Here is a 16,784-nt window from a genome sequence, read left to right as displayed (position 1 = left end):
ATCAGAGCAGAACTGAAGGAAATAGAGACACAAAAAACCCTTCAAAAAATTAATGAATCCAGGAGCTGGTTTTTTGAAAGGATCAACAGAATTGATAGACCGCTAGCAAGACTAATAAAGAAGAAAAGAGAGAAGAATCAAATAGACGCAATAAAAAATGATAAAGGGGATATCACCACCGATCCCACAGAAATACAAACTACCATCAGAGAATACTACAAACACCTCTACGCAAATAAACTAGAAAATATAGAAGAAATGGATACATTCCTTGACACATACACTCTCCCAAGACTAAACCAGGAAGAAGTTGAATCTCTGAATAGACCAATAACAGGAGCTGAAATTGTGGCAATAATCAATAGCTTACCAACAAAAAAGAGTCCAGGACCAGATGGATTCACAGCTGAATTCTACCAGAGGTACAAGGAGGAACTGGTACCATTCCTTCTGAAACTATTCCAATCAATAGAAAAAGAGGGAATCCTCCCTAACTCATTTTATGAGGCCAGCATCATTCTGATGCCAAAGCCGGGCAGAGATACAACCAAAAAAGAGAATTTTAGACCAATATCCTTGATGAACATTGATGCAAAAATCCTCAATAAAATACTGGCAAACCGAATCCAGCAGCACATCAAAAAGCTTATCCACCATGATCAAGTGGGCTTCATCCCTGGGATGCAAGGCTGGTTCAATATATGCAAATCAATAAATGTAATCCAGCATATAAACAGAGCCAAAGACAAAAACCACATGATTATCTCAATAGATGCAGAAAAGGCCTTTGACGAAATTCAACAACCCTTCATGCTAAAATCTCTCAATAAATTAGGTATTGATGGGACATATTTCAAAATAATAAGAGCTATCTATGAGAAACCCACAGCCAATATCATACTGAATGGACAAAAACTGGAAGCATTCCCTTTGAAAACTGGCACAAGACAGGGATGCCCTCTCTCACCACTCCTATTCAACATAGTGTTGGAAGTTCTGGCCAGGGTAATCAGGCAGGAGAAGGAAATAAAGGATATTCAATTAGGAAAAGAGGAAGTCAAATTGTCCCTGTTTGCAGATGACATGATTGTATATCTAGAAAACCCCATCGTCTCAGCCCAAAATCTCCTTAAGCTGATAAGCAACTTCAGCAAAGTCTCAGGATACAAAATCAATGTGCAAAAATCACAAGCATTCCTATACACCAACAACAGACAAACAGAGAGCCAAATCATGAGTGAACTCCCATTCACAGTTGCTTCAAAGAGAATAAAATACCTAGGAATCCAACTTACAAGGGATGAGAAGGACCTCTTCAAGGAGAACTACAAACCGCTGCTCAAGGAAATAAAAGAGGATACAAACAAATGGAAGAATTTTCCATGCTCATGGGTAGGAAGAATCAATAGTGTGAAAATGGCCATACTGCCCAAGGTAATTTACAGATTCAATGCCATCCCCATCAAGCTACCAATGACTTTCTTCACAGAATTGGAAAAAACTACTTTAAAGTTCATATGGAACCAAAAAAGAGCCCGCATCGCCAAGTCAATCCTAAACCAAAAGAACCAAGCTGGAGGCATCACACTACCTGACTTCAAACTATACTACAAGGCTACAGTAACCAAAACAGCATGGTATTGGTACCAAAACAGAGATATAGATCAATGGAACAGAACAGAGCCCTCAGAAATAATGCCGCATAGCTACAACAATCTGATCTTTGACAAACCTGAGAAAAACAAGCAATGGGGAAAGGATTACCTATTTAGTAAATGGTGCTGGAAAAACTGGCTAGCCATATGTAGAAAGCTGAAACTGGATCCCTTCCTTACACCTTATACAAAAATCAATTCAAGACGGATTAAAGACTTAAATGTTAGACCTAAAACCATAAACACCCTAGAAGAAAACCTAGGCATTACCATTCAGGACATAGGCATGGGCAAGGACTTCATGTCTAAAACACCAAAAGCAATGGCAACAAAAGCCAAAATTGACAAATGGGATCTCATTAAACTAAAGAGCCTCTGCACAGCAAAAGAAACTACCATCAGAGTGAACAGGCAACCTACAGAATGGGAGAAAATTTTTGCAACCTACTCATCTGACAAAGGGCTAATATCCAGAATCTACAATGAACTCAAACAAATTTACAAGAAAAAAACAAACAAACCCATCAAAAAGTGGGCAAAGGACATGAACAGACACTTCTCAAAAGAAGACATTGATGCAGCCAAAAGACACATGAAAAAATGCTCATCATCACTGGCCATCAGAGAAATGCAAATCAAAACCACAATGAGATACCATCTCACACCAGTTAGAATGGCAATCATTAAAAAGTCAGGAAACAACAGGTGCTGGAGAGGATGTGGAGAAATAGGAACACTTTTACACTGTTGGTGGGACTGTAAACTAGTTCAACCATTGTGGAAGTCAGTGTGGCAATTCCTCAGGGATCTAGAACTAGAAATACCATTTGACCCAGCCATCCCATTACTGGGTATATACCCAAAGGACTATAAATCATGGTGCTATGAAGACACATGCACACGTATGTTTATTGTGGCATTATTCACAATAGCAAAGACTTGGAACCAAGCCAAATGTCCAACAATGATAGACTGGATTAAGAAAATGTGGCACATATACACCATGGAATACTATGCAGCCATAAAAAAAGATGAGTTCATGTCCTTTGTAGGGACATGGATGAAATTGGAAATCATCATTCTCAGTAAACTATCACAAGAACAAAAAACCAAACACCGCATATTCTCACTCATAGGTGGGAATTGAACAATGAGATCACATGGACACAGGAAGGGGAACATCACACTCCGGGGACTGTTGTGGGGTGGGGGGAGGGGGGAGGGATAGCATTGGGAGATATACCTAATGCTAGATGACGAGTTTGTGGGTGCAGCACACCAGCATGGCACATGTATACATATGTAACTAACCTGCACAATGTGCACATGTGCCCTAAAACTTAAAGTATAATAATAAAAAAAATAAAAATAAATAAATTAATTAAAAATAAATAAATTTAACATTAAATGAATTGCCTAATGTTTAATGTTTATATCAAAGACATTCTCCCAAGAATCTCAACCACCATTCCAATCCCACTCCCCAGAGGTAACCACAATAAACAGTTTGGTTAATCTCTTTCTGCACACATGCCCTACATACTTTTTAAAAAGAAAGAAATGGGGTCATATTATAACTACTTCCACTTAAAAAATACAGTGGATATCTTATAATAGTTCTAGCTTATTCATTCTTTTTAGTAACTGCACAAACACCAATTATCTAGATATTTTCATCAACAAAGACATTGAGTAAAATAATGATACTAATAGTGATGGCTAACATTTATCAAGCACTGCTCCGCTCATCGAAACGGCACCATTTTATAGGTAGGTACTATTGTTTATGACTCTCTTATAGACAAAAAAAAATTGGAATACATTACTTGCCCAAGGTTATAATGACTTGCCCAAGGTTAGACAGTAAGGAGCAGGGCCAGGATTTATAGCCACCATTCTGGCTTAGGAACCTGTGTTCTTAATTATTACTGCCTCCAAGAAGTTAAAAATATTGAAGATAAATTCTAACAACAATGATGGTTGCTATATACCACATGTAAACATAATAGGACATAATTTTTTAAACTATACTGGAATCTTCTATGCTTAGTATTGCCTTCAAAGTAACCATACAAAGAAGTTATTTATACTGTGTAAGTACTTAGTTTAGGGTCTGCTGTTAGTCAAAAACATTCGATTTAGTAAAAAACCATGAATTTCCTTCAGACATACTTTATAAATGAACAAGAAAGTAGGTCTGACTGCCTTATTGCTATCTTTTTTTAATAACCTGCTTTTTTCAAGTTTGACTACCCATCTTATTCACTATACTTGTCACTAAATGATTTATGGCCATTTAAAAAACCATACCCAGTAACACACACACGAAAAACCTGAACCACATTTTTAGAATATATGACCCAGACTCCAAACTCAGATCCAAGAGTGTTTTGAATAATGGTAGTCTTTGGAATAAACATACAGTCTCTGAAAGTAACTATTCTAAAGAGGACAATATTCAATTGGCAGTTTAAGGTCGTTTTGTTTAAAGTTATTTGCCATACTCTACAAGCTTATTTCATTTATGCTGTGGTTTTTTAATGTTTTTGTTCCTTCCAAAACTCATGTTGAAACTTAATCCCCAATGCAACAGTGTTGGGAGGTGGGCCCACCAGGACGTGTTTAGGTAATAAGGGCGGAGCCTCATGGGTTAGAGCCTTACTAAAAAGGGCTGGAGGGAGTGGGTTTGCTCTCTTCCGCTCTTCTGCCAGGTGAGGAAGTGTTCCTCCCTTCTAGAGGACATGGAGTTCAAGGCACCATCTTGGAAGTCCTTGACACCAAACCTGCAAATGCCTTTATCTTGGCCTTCCCAGCTTCTAAAACAGGGAGGAAATAAATTTCTGTTCTTTATAAATTACCTGCTTCTGTGGTATTCTGGTTAAGCAGCACAAAATGGACTAAGTCAATATACCAATCTAGCAACGAGTTCATGTCAACCAACAGCAAAATAACACGCCATATTGACAATTCGGTTCCCAAGCCAATACTCGCTTTGATAGTTAGTATTGTATAACATATCAAAATAGTGTTGGTGAGCCAAGCAGAGTGTAAATTGTTTTATAACATTAGCCAATTTCCATATTTACTCTTTCAACACAAAGCGATTCCGCTGTCACTGACAGTAACGGCAGTGACAAAATTGCAACTTTAAGAGGTGCTTTACCTTTGGCTAAATCTTAATAAACAGAGAATAACAGTAAAAACAATAAAAAATAATGTGCGCACATGCACACTCACAAATATATTCAATATTAACAAAAAGACAGCATTACTACCAACATTTTGAAGTGACACAAAAGAACATTAAAAGGTTTCAGAATATAGGTCTGGCACAGTGGCTCACACATGTAATTCCAGCACTTTGGGAGGCCAAAGCCAGCAGATTATGTGAGCCCAGGAGTTCAAGTCCAGCCTGGGCAACATAGTGAAACCCTATCTCTACAGAAAAAAAAAAAAAAAAAATAGCTGGGTGTAGTGGCATGCACCTGTAGTCCCAGTTACTCAAGAGGCTGAGGCAGAAGGATTGACTGAGCCTGAGGATTGAGGCTGCAGTGAGCCATGATTGCACCACTGCACTCTAGGTTGGGCAACAGAACAAGATGGTGTCTGAAAAAAAAAATCTCAGAACGATAGGTTTCACCTACCTCTGTTACTGAATCACTTTCTATATCATCTGTCCAAGTTCGGGTAGTTCCATAGAATAGTAAAAATAGCTATAAGCTTCTCTGTGTACATTATTACTAAGTAAATCGTAAACAGTCTTGGAAGACAGCCATTAATATTTGGGCTGAGTGAAAATTAAATCATTAAATTTCCTGGAAACCTGTTAAGCATAATTACCTAACCTAGTACTATCCCTTAAATACCCAACAATTGATATTCTTCAATCTAATACCAAAAGAAGCAGCTGGGAGTTGTATAGCAGATTTTCTTATATTAAAGTAATTCTAAAAGTTCTGCAGTTTTCATTGCCTGTATTTAATCCAACAGCTCATTTTATTTGTCCCCCTAAATCTGTACACATAAAATCTCACTCAATGAAATATTTATTAATCAATAATACTGTTAGTCTGGTAGTGCAAGAAACCTCTCATCAGCTACTATTTTTTTCCATCCAACCACTCACCATCAAAATAATGATGCTTAGATTATAGCCAGAGCACAATAAAGAATCAAGTGTATAATGACCTCATGTGGCAAGTGGCTATAATTACTGATTTTTTCCCCACTAAATTAATATTTTATTTATTTTTTATTATTTTATATATTTAGGGGGCTACAAAGTGATGTTATATGTATCAAATGTGAAATGATCAAATTAATTAACATATTAATCTAATTAACATATCCATCACATTTTTTGTGATGAGAACATTTGAAATTTACTCAGTAATTTTGAAATATACATTATTATTAACTATAGTCACCATGCTATGCAATATATCTCAAAGAACTTATTCCTATTGTCTCACTGAAACTTTGTACTCTTTGACCAACATCTTCTCATCCCCCACCTCCTCAGCCTCTGGTAATCACCATTCTACCCTCTGCTTCTATGAGTTTGATTGTTTTAGATGCCACATATAAGTGAGATTATGTGGTCTTTGTCCTTCTGTGCCTAAGTTATTCCAGATCCAAACATATTGTCGCAAATGACAGAATTTCCTTCTTCTTATTTTTATTATTTTTTATTTTTATTTATTTTTTGAGATGGAGTCTTACACTGTTGCCCAGACTGGAGTGCAGTGGCGTGATCTCAGCTCACTGCAACCTCTGCCTCCTGGATTCAAGTGATTCTCCTGCCTCAGCCTCCTGAGTAGCTGGGATCACAGGCATGTGCCGCCATGCCCAGCTAATTGTTATCTTTTTAGTAGAGATGGGGTTTCTCCATGTTGGTCAGGCTGATCTCGAACTCCTGACCTCAGGTGATCCACCTGCCTCGGCCTCCCAAAGTGCTGGGATTACAGGCATGAGCCACCGAGCCCGGCCAGAATTTCCTTCTTTTTAAAGGCTACATAGTATTCAATTGTGTGTATATGCCACATTTTCTTTACTCAATATTACTTCTTGGCCTTTTGGCTAAGATCAAGTGTGAATACTGCTGCAATGAACATGGGAGTGCAGATATCTCTTCAATATACTGACTTCAAATCCTTTCGATATATACCCAGAAGTGGGATTGCTGGAACATGTAGTAATTCTTAATTTTTTTATAAAGAAAAAATTATATTTTATTATATATTTACATATTTTATTTTATTTAAGTTCTTTTTTTCTTCAACTTTTATTTTAAGTTCTGGGGTACATGTGCAGGATGTGCAGGTTCGTTACGTGGGTAAATGTGTGCCATAGTGGTTTGCTGCACAGATCATCCCATCACCTAGGTATTAAGCCCAGTATCCATTAGCTATTCTTCCTTATGCTCTCCCTTCCGCCACACTCTCTGACAGGCTCCAGTGTGTGTTGTTGTACCCCATGTGTCCATATATTCTCATCATTCAGCTCCCACCTATAAGTGAGAACATGCAGTGTTTGGTTTTCTGTTCCTGCATTAGTTTGCTAAGGATAATGGCTTCCAATTCCATCCATCCAATTCCATCCCTGTCCCTGCAAAGGGCATGATCCTTTTTATGGCTGCATAGTATTCCACGGTGTACATGTACCATATTTCTTTATCCAGTCTATCATTGATGGGCATTTAGGTTGATTCCATGTCTTTACTATTGTGAATAGTGCTGTGATGAACATATGTGTGCATGTATCTTTATATCAGAATGATTTATAGTCCCTTGGGTATGTACCCAGTAATGGGATTGCTGGGTCAAATGGTATTTCTGCTTCGAGGTCTATGAGGAATCACCACACTGTCTTCCACAATGGTTGAACTAATTTACATTCCCACCAACAGTGTAAAAGTGTTCATTTTTCTCTGCAACCTCGCCAGCATCTGTTATTTTTTTACTTTTTAATAATAGCCGTTCTGACTCACGTGAGATGGTATCTCATTGTTGTTTTGATTTGCATTTCTCTAATGATCAATGATGTTGAGCTTTTTTTCATGTTTGGATTGTTGGCTTCATGTATATCTTCTTTTGATACGTGTCTGTTCATGTCCTTTGCCCACTTTTTAATGAGATTTTTTCATATAAATTTCTTTATGTTCCTTGTAGACTGGATATTAGACCTTTGTCAGATGGATTGCAAAAATTTTCTCCCATTCTGTAGGTTAACTGTTCACTCTGATAATAGTTTCTTTTGCTGTGCAGAAGCTCTTTAGTTTAACTAGACCCCATTTGTCAATTTTTGCTTTTGTTGCAATTGCTTTTGGTATTTTCTGCATAAAATTTTTGCCCGTGCCTATGTCCTGAATGGTATTGCCTAGATTTTCTACTAGGGTTTTTGTAGTTTGAGGTTTTAATCCATCTTGAAGTTTTCTTTTATTGTTGCATCTCTCCCAGGTTTTGGTATCAGGATGACGCTGGCCTCATAGAATGAGTTAGGGAGGGCTTCCTCTTTTTCAATTTTTTGGAATAGTACCATTAGAAATGGTACCAGCTCTTCTCTGTGCCTCTGGTAGAATTCAGCTGTGAATCTGTCTGGTCCTGGTCTTCTTTTGGTGGGTAGGCTATTTATCATTACCTCAATTTCAGAACTTGTCATTGTTGTATTGAGGGATTCACTTCCTTCCTGGTTCAGTCTTGGGAGGGTGTATGTGTCCAGGGATTTATCCATTTCTTCTAGATTTTCTAGTTTATGTGCACAGAGATGTTTATAGTATTCTCTAATGGTTGGCTGTATTTCTGTGGAGTAAGTGGTGATATCCCCCTTATCATTTCTAATTGTGTTTATTTGATTCTTCTCTCTTTTCTTCTTTATTAGACTAGCTAGCAGTCTATTTTATTAATTTTTTCAAAAAAAAATACCTCCCGGATTTGTTGATTTTTTGGAAGGGTTTTTCATGTCTCTATCTCCTTCAGTTCAGCTCTGATCTTGGTTATTTCTTGTTTTCTGCTAGCTTTGGAGTTTGTTTGCTCTTGGTTCTCTAGTTCTTTTAGTTGAGATGTTATGATGGTAACAAGATCTTTCTAGCTTTTGCATGTGGGCATTTCATGCTATAAATTTCCCTCTTAACACTGCTTTAGTCGCACCCCAGAAATTCTGGTACATTGTCTCTTTGATCTCATTAGTTTCAAATAACTTCTTGATTTCTGCCTTAATTTCATTATTTACCCAAGAGTCATTCAGGAGCAGGTTGTTCAACTTCCATGTAGTTGTGTGGTTTTGAGTGAGTTTCTTGAGTTCTAATTTAATTGTGCTGTGGTCTGGGAGACTGTTATGATTTCAGTTCTTTTGCATTTGCTAAGGAGTGTTTTACTTCTGACTGTGTGATCAATTTTAGAGTAAGTGCCATGTGGTGATAAGGATGTATATTCTGTTGAATTTGGGTGGAGAGTTCTGTAGATATCTATCAGGTCCACTTGATCCAGGTCTGAGTTCAGGTTCTGAATATCTTTGTTAATTTTCTTTCTCAATGATCTTTCTAATACTGTCGGAGTGTTAAAGTGTTGTGTGAGACAATTGTGTGACAGTCTGTCTCTTTGTAGGTCTCTGAGAACTTGCTTTACGAATTTGGGTGCTCCTGTATTGGGTGCATATATATTTAGTATAGTTAACTCTTCTTGCTGAATTGAACCTTTTACCTTTATGTACTGCCTTTGTCTTTTTTGATCTTTGTTGGTTTAAAGTCTGTTTTGTCAGAAACTAGAATTGCAACCTCTGCTTTTTTCTGTTTTCTGTTTGCTTGGTAAATTTTCCTCTATCTCTTTATTTTGGGCATATATGTGTCTTTGCACAAGAGATGGATATCGAAGACAGCACACTGGTAGGTTTTGGTTCTTTACCCCGCTTGCCATTCTGTGTCTTTTAATTGGGGCATTTAGCCCATTTACATTTAAGGTTAGTGTTGTTATGTATGAATTTGATCCTGTTATCATGATGCTAGTTGGTTATTTTGCAGACTTGTGTATGTGGTTGCTTCATAGTGTCACTGGTCTGTGTACTTCAGTGTGTTTTTGTAGTGGCTGGTAATGGTTTTTCCTTTCCATATTTAGAGCTTCCTTCAGGAGTTCTTGCCAGGCAGGCCTGGTGGTGACAAATTCCCTCAGCATTTGCTTGTCTGAAAAGGGTCTTATTTCTCCTTCACTTATGAAGCTTAGTTTGGCCAGATATGAAATTATGGATTGGAAATGCTTTTCTTCAATAATGTTGAGTATTGGCACCCAATCTCTTCCAGCTTGTAGGGTTTCTGCTGAGAGGTATGCTGTTAGTCTGATGGATTTCCCTTTGTAGGTGACCTGGCCTTTCTCTATGACTGCCCTTAACATTTTTTCTTTCCTTTTGACACTGGAGAATCTGATGATTATGTGTCTTAGGGTTGATCTGCTCATGGAGTATCTCACTGGAGTTTTCTGCATTTCCTGAATTTGAATGTTGGCTTGTCTTGTTAGGTTGGGGAAGTTCTCCTATATGATATCCTGAAGTATGTTTTACAGCTTGGTTCCATTCTCCCCATCTCTTTCAAGTACCCCGGTTAGTTGTAGGTTTGGTATCTTTACATAATGCTATATTTCTTGGGGGTTTTGTTCATTCCTTTTCATTCTTTTTTCTCTATTCTTCTCTGTCTTATTTCAGAAAGAGTCTTCAAGCTCTAAGATTCTCTCCTTCACTTGGTCTATTCTGCTACTGATACTTGTGATTGCATTGTGAAGGTCTTGTGTTGTGTTTTTTGACTCCATTGGGTTGGCTATGTTCCTCTCTAAACTGGCTATTCTGGCTATCAACTCCTGTATTGTTTTATCATGATTCCTAGCTTCTTTGCTTTGGGTTACAGCATGCTCCTTTAGCCCAGTGAAATTCATTATTACCCACCTCTGAAGCCTACTTCTGTCAATTCAACCATCTCAGTCTCAGCCTAGTTCTGTGCCCTTGCTGGCGAGGTGTTGTGGTCATTTGGAGAAGAAAAGGCACTCTGGCCTTTTGAGTTTTCAGCATGTTTGCATTGATTCTTTCTCATCTTTGTGGGCTTATCTACCTTCAATCTTTGAGGTTTCTGACATGGTGAATGAGGTTTTTGTGGGGTCTTTGTCATTGTTGTTGTTTTGTGTCTGTTTGTTTGTTTTTAACAGTCAGCCCAATCTACCATAGGGCTGCTGTGGTTTGCTGGGGTTCCGCTCCAGACCCCAGTTGCCTCATTCTCCCGTACCTGGAGGTATCACCAGCAAAGGCCACGAAACAGCAAAGATGACAGCCAGATCCTTTCTCTGGAAGCTCTATCCCAGGGGGTACTGACCTGTTGCCAGCCTGCACGCACCTGTGGGAGATGTCTGGAAACCCCCATTGGGAGGTCTCACCCAGTCAGAAGGAATGGGATCAGGGACCTGCCCAAAGCAGCAGTCTGGCTGCCTTTTGGTAGGGCAGTTGTGCTGCATTAAGGGGCACACTTCCTCCTCCAAACTGCCTGCAATCTCCAAAGCTGACAGGCTGGAGTGGCTGAGTCCACCAAACCGCAGAGATGACATCCACCCCTCCTCACAGGAGCTCCATCCCAGGGAGAGATCAGAGCTCTGTCCATAGAACCCTAGCTGGAGTAGCTGAAGCTCCTGCAGGGAGATCCTGCTCAGTGAGGAGAAATGAATCCAGGTGCTGCTTAAAGCATTCTGGCCACAATCTGGCAAGGCAGCTGTGCTGCACTATGGGGGACCCTTCCTCCCAGACTGTCTGTATTCTCCACAGTCAGCAGGCTAGAGAAGCTAAGTTGATGGAACCGCAGAGATGGCAGCCACCCGTTCCCCTGGGAACTTGGACCCATCTCAGGTGGATTTCTACCCGCTGCCATTGGCTGGCTGGGATTCCAAGCCAGTGAGTCTTAATTTGTGAGGTGCTGTGGAAGTGGGGCCCATAGAACGACATTGCTTGGCTCCCTGGATTCAGTCTCCCCTTCCCAGGGATATGTACGGACGAATTTCCTGCCTTGCTGGAGATCCCGGGGCCGGAATATGTAAAACTCCTGGGTCTCTATATGTAAGCAGGTGCTCTGCCAAGACTTCACACAGCTCTGTGTATCAGACCCAAGGCCCTGGTGGCGTGGGCTCATGAGGGGATCTCCTTATCCACAGTGATATTATTTGCTTCTGTGTCCCTGCCCAAATCTCATCTTGAATTATAATCCCCCCATATCGAGGAAGGGAACTGTAATCCCCACATGCTGAAGGAAAGTGGTTGGATCATGAGGGTGGTAGAATCACAAGATCATGCTGTTCTTGTGACAGTGAGTGAATTCTCATGAACTCTAATGGTTTTGAAAGTGGTAGTTTTTACCTGTGCTCTCACTTCTCCCTCCTGTCACCTGTGGAAAAGGTGCCTGTTTCCCCTTCCACCATGGTGGTAAGCTGTCTGAGGGCTCCCTAGCCAGGAGGAACTGTGAGTCAATTAAATCTCTTTCCTTTATAAATTCCCCAGTCTCGGGGGTATTTCTTTCTTCTTTTTTTTTTCTTTTTGAGACAGAGTCTCACTCTGTTGCCAGGCTGGAGTAGTGGCCTCATCTTGGCTTACTGCAACCTCCCCTTCCCGGGTTCAAGCGATTCTCCTGCCTCAGCCTCCCAAGTAGCTGGGACTACAGGCGTGTGGCACCACACCCAGCTAATTTTTGTATTTTTAGTAGAGACGGGGTTTCACCATGTTAGCTAGGATGGTCTCGATCTCTTGACCTCGTGATCCGCCCACCTTGGCCTCCCAAAGTGCTGGGATTACAGGTGTGAGCCACCGACGGACTAATGCATGCAGGCTGCAAAGATTCGTGGGAGAAGTGTGGTTTCCTAAGAGTAGTCGCACAATAACTCACTGCTTCCCTTGGCTGGGGGTGGGGATTCCTTTGGCTCTGTGCCACTCCCAGGTGGGCCATCACCCTCCCCACCCCCCACCTTTCTTCCTTCTCTATATTGGGTTGTCTAGCAGTCCCAATGCAAGAACCTGAGTATTTCAGTTGAAGGTGCTGAATTCACTCACCCTTCTTCATTCCTCTCCATGAGTGCTGCAGACCACAGCTGCTTCTAATTGGCCATCTTAGATCAATCCCCATCATGTAGTAATTCTATTTTTAGTATTCTGAGGAAACCCCATAATGTTACATAATGGCTGTATTAATTTACATTCCCATCAACCGTTTACAAAGGTTCTCCTTTCTCCACATCTTCACCAGCACATGTAGTCTTTCATCTTTTTGATAACAGCCATTCTGACAGGTGTGAGATGATATGTCAGTGTGGTTATAATTTCCATTTCCCTAATGATAAGTGATGCTGAACAATTTTTCATATATATCTGTTGGCCATTTGTGTGCCTTCTTTGGAGAAATGTCTGCTCAGGTCCTTTGGCCATGTTTTAATCAGATTGTTTTCTTTTTATTGTTTGAGTTTCTCGTGTATTTTGGATATTAACCGCTCCCTCATTAGATGTATTAGTATAAACTGCAACTATTTTCTCCCAATATGTAGGTTGTCTCTTCATTCAGTTGTTTCCTTTGCTGTGCTGAAGCTTTTTAGTTTGATGTAATCACATGAGTCTATCTTTGCTCTTGCTGTCTGAGCTTTTGGGGTCAAATCCAAAAAATCAGTGCTCAGAACAATGTCATGGAGATTTCCCTATGTTTTCTTCTTGGAGTTTTATAGTTTCAGGCCTTAAGTTTAAGTCTTTAATCTATTTTGGGTTGATTTTTGTATATAGTATAAGATGAGTCCAATTTCATTCTCCTGCATGTGGAAACCCATTTTTCCCAACACCTTTGTTTAAAAGACTACTCTTTTCACATTGTGTTTCTTGGCACCTTTTATTTTTTTTGAGACTGAGTCTTGTTCTTTTGGCCAGGCTGGAGTGCAGTGGTGTGATCTTGGCTCACTGCAGCCTCCACCTCCTGGATTCAAGCAATTCTCCTGCCTCAGCCTCCCGAGTATCTGGGACTACAGGCATGTGCCACTACAATCAGCTAACTTTTGTATTTATAGTAAAGACAGGGTTTCACCATGTTGCCCAGGCTGATCTTGAGCTGCTGATCTCAAGTGATCTGCCCGCCTCAGGCTCCCAATGTGCTGGGATTCCAGGTGCGAGCCACTGCACCTGGCCTTCACATCATTTTTTAATAACAAATATGGTTATATATTAATCCAAATATACTTAAAAATCACCTTAAACATCAATGGTCTAAACACACCAATTAAAAGACAGGGGTTGTCAGAGTGGATAAAAAACAAGACCCAACTATATGTTGTGTCCAGTATTATCATTGGAGATTTTAATACCCCTCCATCAGTATTAGACGGACAGATCCAGCAAGCAAAAAATTCAGTAAGGACACAGTTGAATTCAACAACACCATCAATCAACTGGATATAATTAACACTTATAGATCACTTCATCCAACAGCAGCACAGTACACATTCTTCTCAAGCTCATATAAAACATTCCCCAGGATAGACTACATTCTGCACCATAAAGCACACCTTAACGCACTGAAAAGAATAGAAATCATACAATGTTTGCTCTCAGACTACAAGGAAATTAAACTAGAAGTCAACTACAGAAAGATGGCTGGAAAGTCCCAATTACTTGAAAATTAACACATTTCCAGATAACACAGGGGTTAAAAAACTCTCAAGAGGCTGGGCGCAGTGGCTCATGCCTGTAATCCTAGCACTTTGGGAGGCCAAGGTGGGTGGATTGCTTGAAGTCAGGAGTTCAAAACCAGCCTGACCAACATGATAAAACCCCGTCTCTACTAAAAATACAAAAAATTAGTGGGTATGGTGGTGCACACCTGTAATCCCAGCTACTTGGGAGGCCAAGTCAGGAGAATCAGTTGGGAGGCAGAGTTTGCAGTGAGCCAAGATCATGCCACTGCACTCCAGCCTGGGCGACAGAGTGAGACTGTCTCAAAACAAACAAACAAACCTCTCAAGAGACATTTTAAAATATTTTGAAGTAAATAAAAATAAATTTTAAAATAGGATGTAGTGAAAGCAGTACTCAGACTGCAATTTATAGCATTGAATGTGTATATTAGAAAATAAGATCTAAAATCAATAATCTTTGTTTTTACCACAGGAAATAAGAACAGAACAAATTAAATCCAAAATAAACATAAGAAAAGGAATAATCAAAATTAGAGCACAAATCAGAAATAGAAAATAGGAAATCAATAAAGAAAAATCAGTCACACAAGAAGGTAGGTCTTTGAAAAGATCAATAACAATTGCTAAGCCTTAGCCAGACTAAGAAAAACAGAAGACACAAATTACTAACATCAAAAATGAAAAGGGGCCAGGCATGGTGGCTCACATCTGTAATCCCAGCACTTCGGGAGGCCAAGGCAGGTGGATCACTTGAGGTCAGGAGTTCAAAACTAGCCTGGCCAACATGGCAAAACCCTACCTCTACTAAAAATACAAAAATTAGCCAGGCATGGTGGCAGGCACCTGTAATCGTAGCTCCTCAGGAGGCTGAGACAGGAGAATCGTTTGAACCCAGGAGGCAGAGGTTGCAGTGAGCCGAGATCACACCACTGTGCTCCAGCCTGGGTGACAGAGCAAGACTCCATCTCAAAAAAAAAAGCAAGAAGGGACACAACTACAGCTCCCATAGACATTAAAAAGTTAATAAAGGAATATTATAAACAACTCTAGGCCCACAAATTTAATAAACAAAGTGAAAGAATCAACTCCTTAAAAAGCACAATCTGCCAAAACTCACAGAATAGGCAATCTGAATGTCTGTATCTTTTAAAGAAATTGGATCAATAATTAATAACCTTCCAAAACAGAAGTCAATAGGCCCATATTGTTGTGTTGGTTAATTCTGCTAAATATTTAAGGAAGAAACTACACCAATTCCTACAAGCAGAATATTTCCTGACCCATTCTATGCAGCCAGCATTATCCTAATACCAAAACCAAAGACATTACAAGAAAACTACAGACCAACAGCTTTTATGAACATAAATGCAAAAATCCTCAGTAATATATTAGCAAATTGAATCCAAACAATATATGGAAAGAATTATACAGTATTATCAAGTGGAATTTATCCTAGGTATGTGCATTAGTTTGTTCTCTTGCTGCTATAAAGAACTGCCACAGGCTGGGCATGGTGGCACACACCTGTAATCTCAGCACTTTGGGACGCCAAGGCGGGTGGATCACCTGAGGTCAGGAGTTTGAGACCAGCCTGACTAACATCGTGAAAACCCAGCTGTAATAAATACAAAAAATTAGCCAGCTGTGGTGGTGCATGCCTGTAATCCTAGCTACTTGGGAGGCTGAGGCAGGAGAATTGCTTGAACACGGGAGGCAGAGGTTGCAGTGAGCTGAGATCGAATCATTGCACTCCAGCCCGGGCAACAAGAGCAAAACTCCGTCTTAAAAAAAAAAAAAAAAGAACTGCCAGAAAATGGGTAATTTATAACAGAAAGAGGTTTAATTGACTTATAGTTCAGCATGACTAGTGAGGCCTCAGGAAACTTATAATCACTGCAGAAGGGGAAGCAAACATGTTCTTCTTCACATGGTGGCAGGGAGAAGAAAAATGAGTGCCCAGTGAAGGGGAAGCCCCTTATAAAACCATCAGATCTCACGAGAACTAACTCATTATCACGAGGACAGGATGGGGAAAACTGCCCCCATGATTCAATTGTCTCCACCCGGCCCCTCCCACAACATGTGGGGATTATAGAAACTATAATTCAAGATGAGATTTGGGTGGAAACACAGCCAAATCATATCAGTATGCAAGCCTGGCTTAACATTCAAAAAGCGATTAATGTAATCCATCACAATAGCAGGCTAAAGAAAAAAATCAAAATCACATTGATACTGAAAAAGCATTAACAAAATCAAAAAATCATTCATGATAAAAACTCAGCAAACTAGGAATAGAGGGGCAATTTCCTCACCTTGAAAAGAATATCTACTAAAAGCCTACAGCTAACATTATATTAATGGTGAAGAACCCAAAATTCTACCACTAAGATTAGAAAGAAGGCAAGGATGTCTACTCTCACCACTGCTCTTCAGCATCATACTG

Source organism: Gorilla gorilla, chromosome 3, assembly GCF_029281585.2.
Source record: "Gorilla gorilla gorilla isolate KB3781 chromosome 3, NHGRI_mGorGor1-v2.1_pri, whole genome shotgun sequence".
Classification (NCBI taxonomy): Eukaryota; Metazoa; Chordata; class Mammalia; order Primates; family Hominidae; genus Gorilla; species Gorilla gorilla.
The sequence above is the reverse complement of the archived record's forward strand: the minus strand, read 5'-3'. Positions refer to the sequence as shown.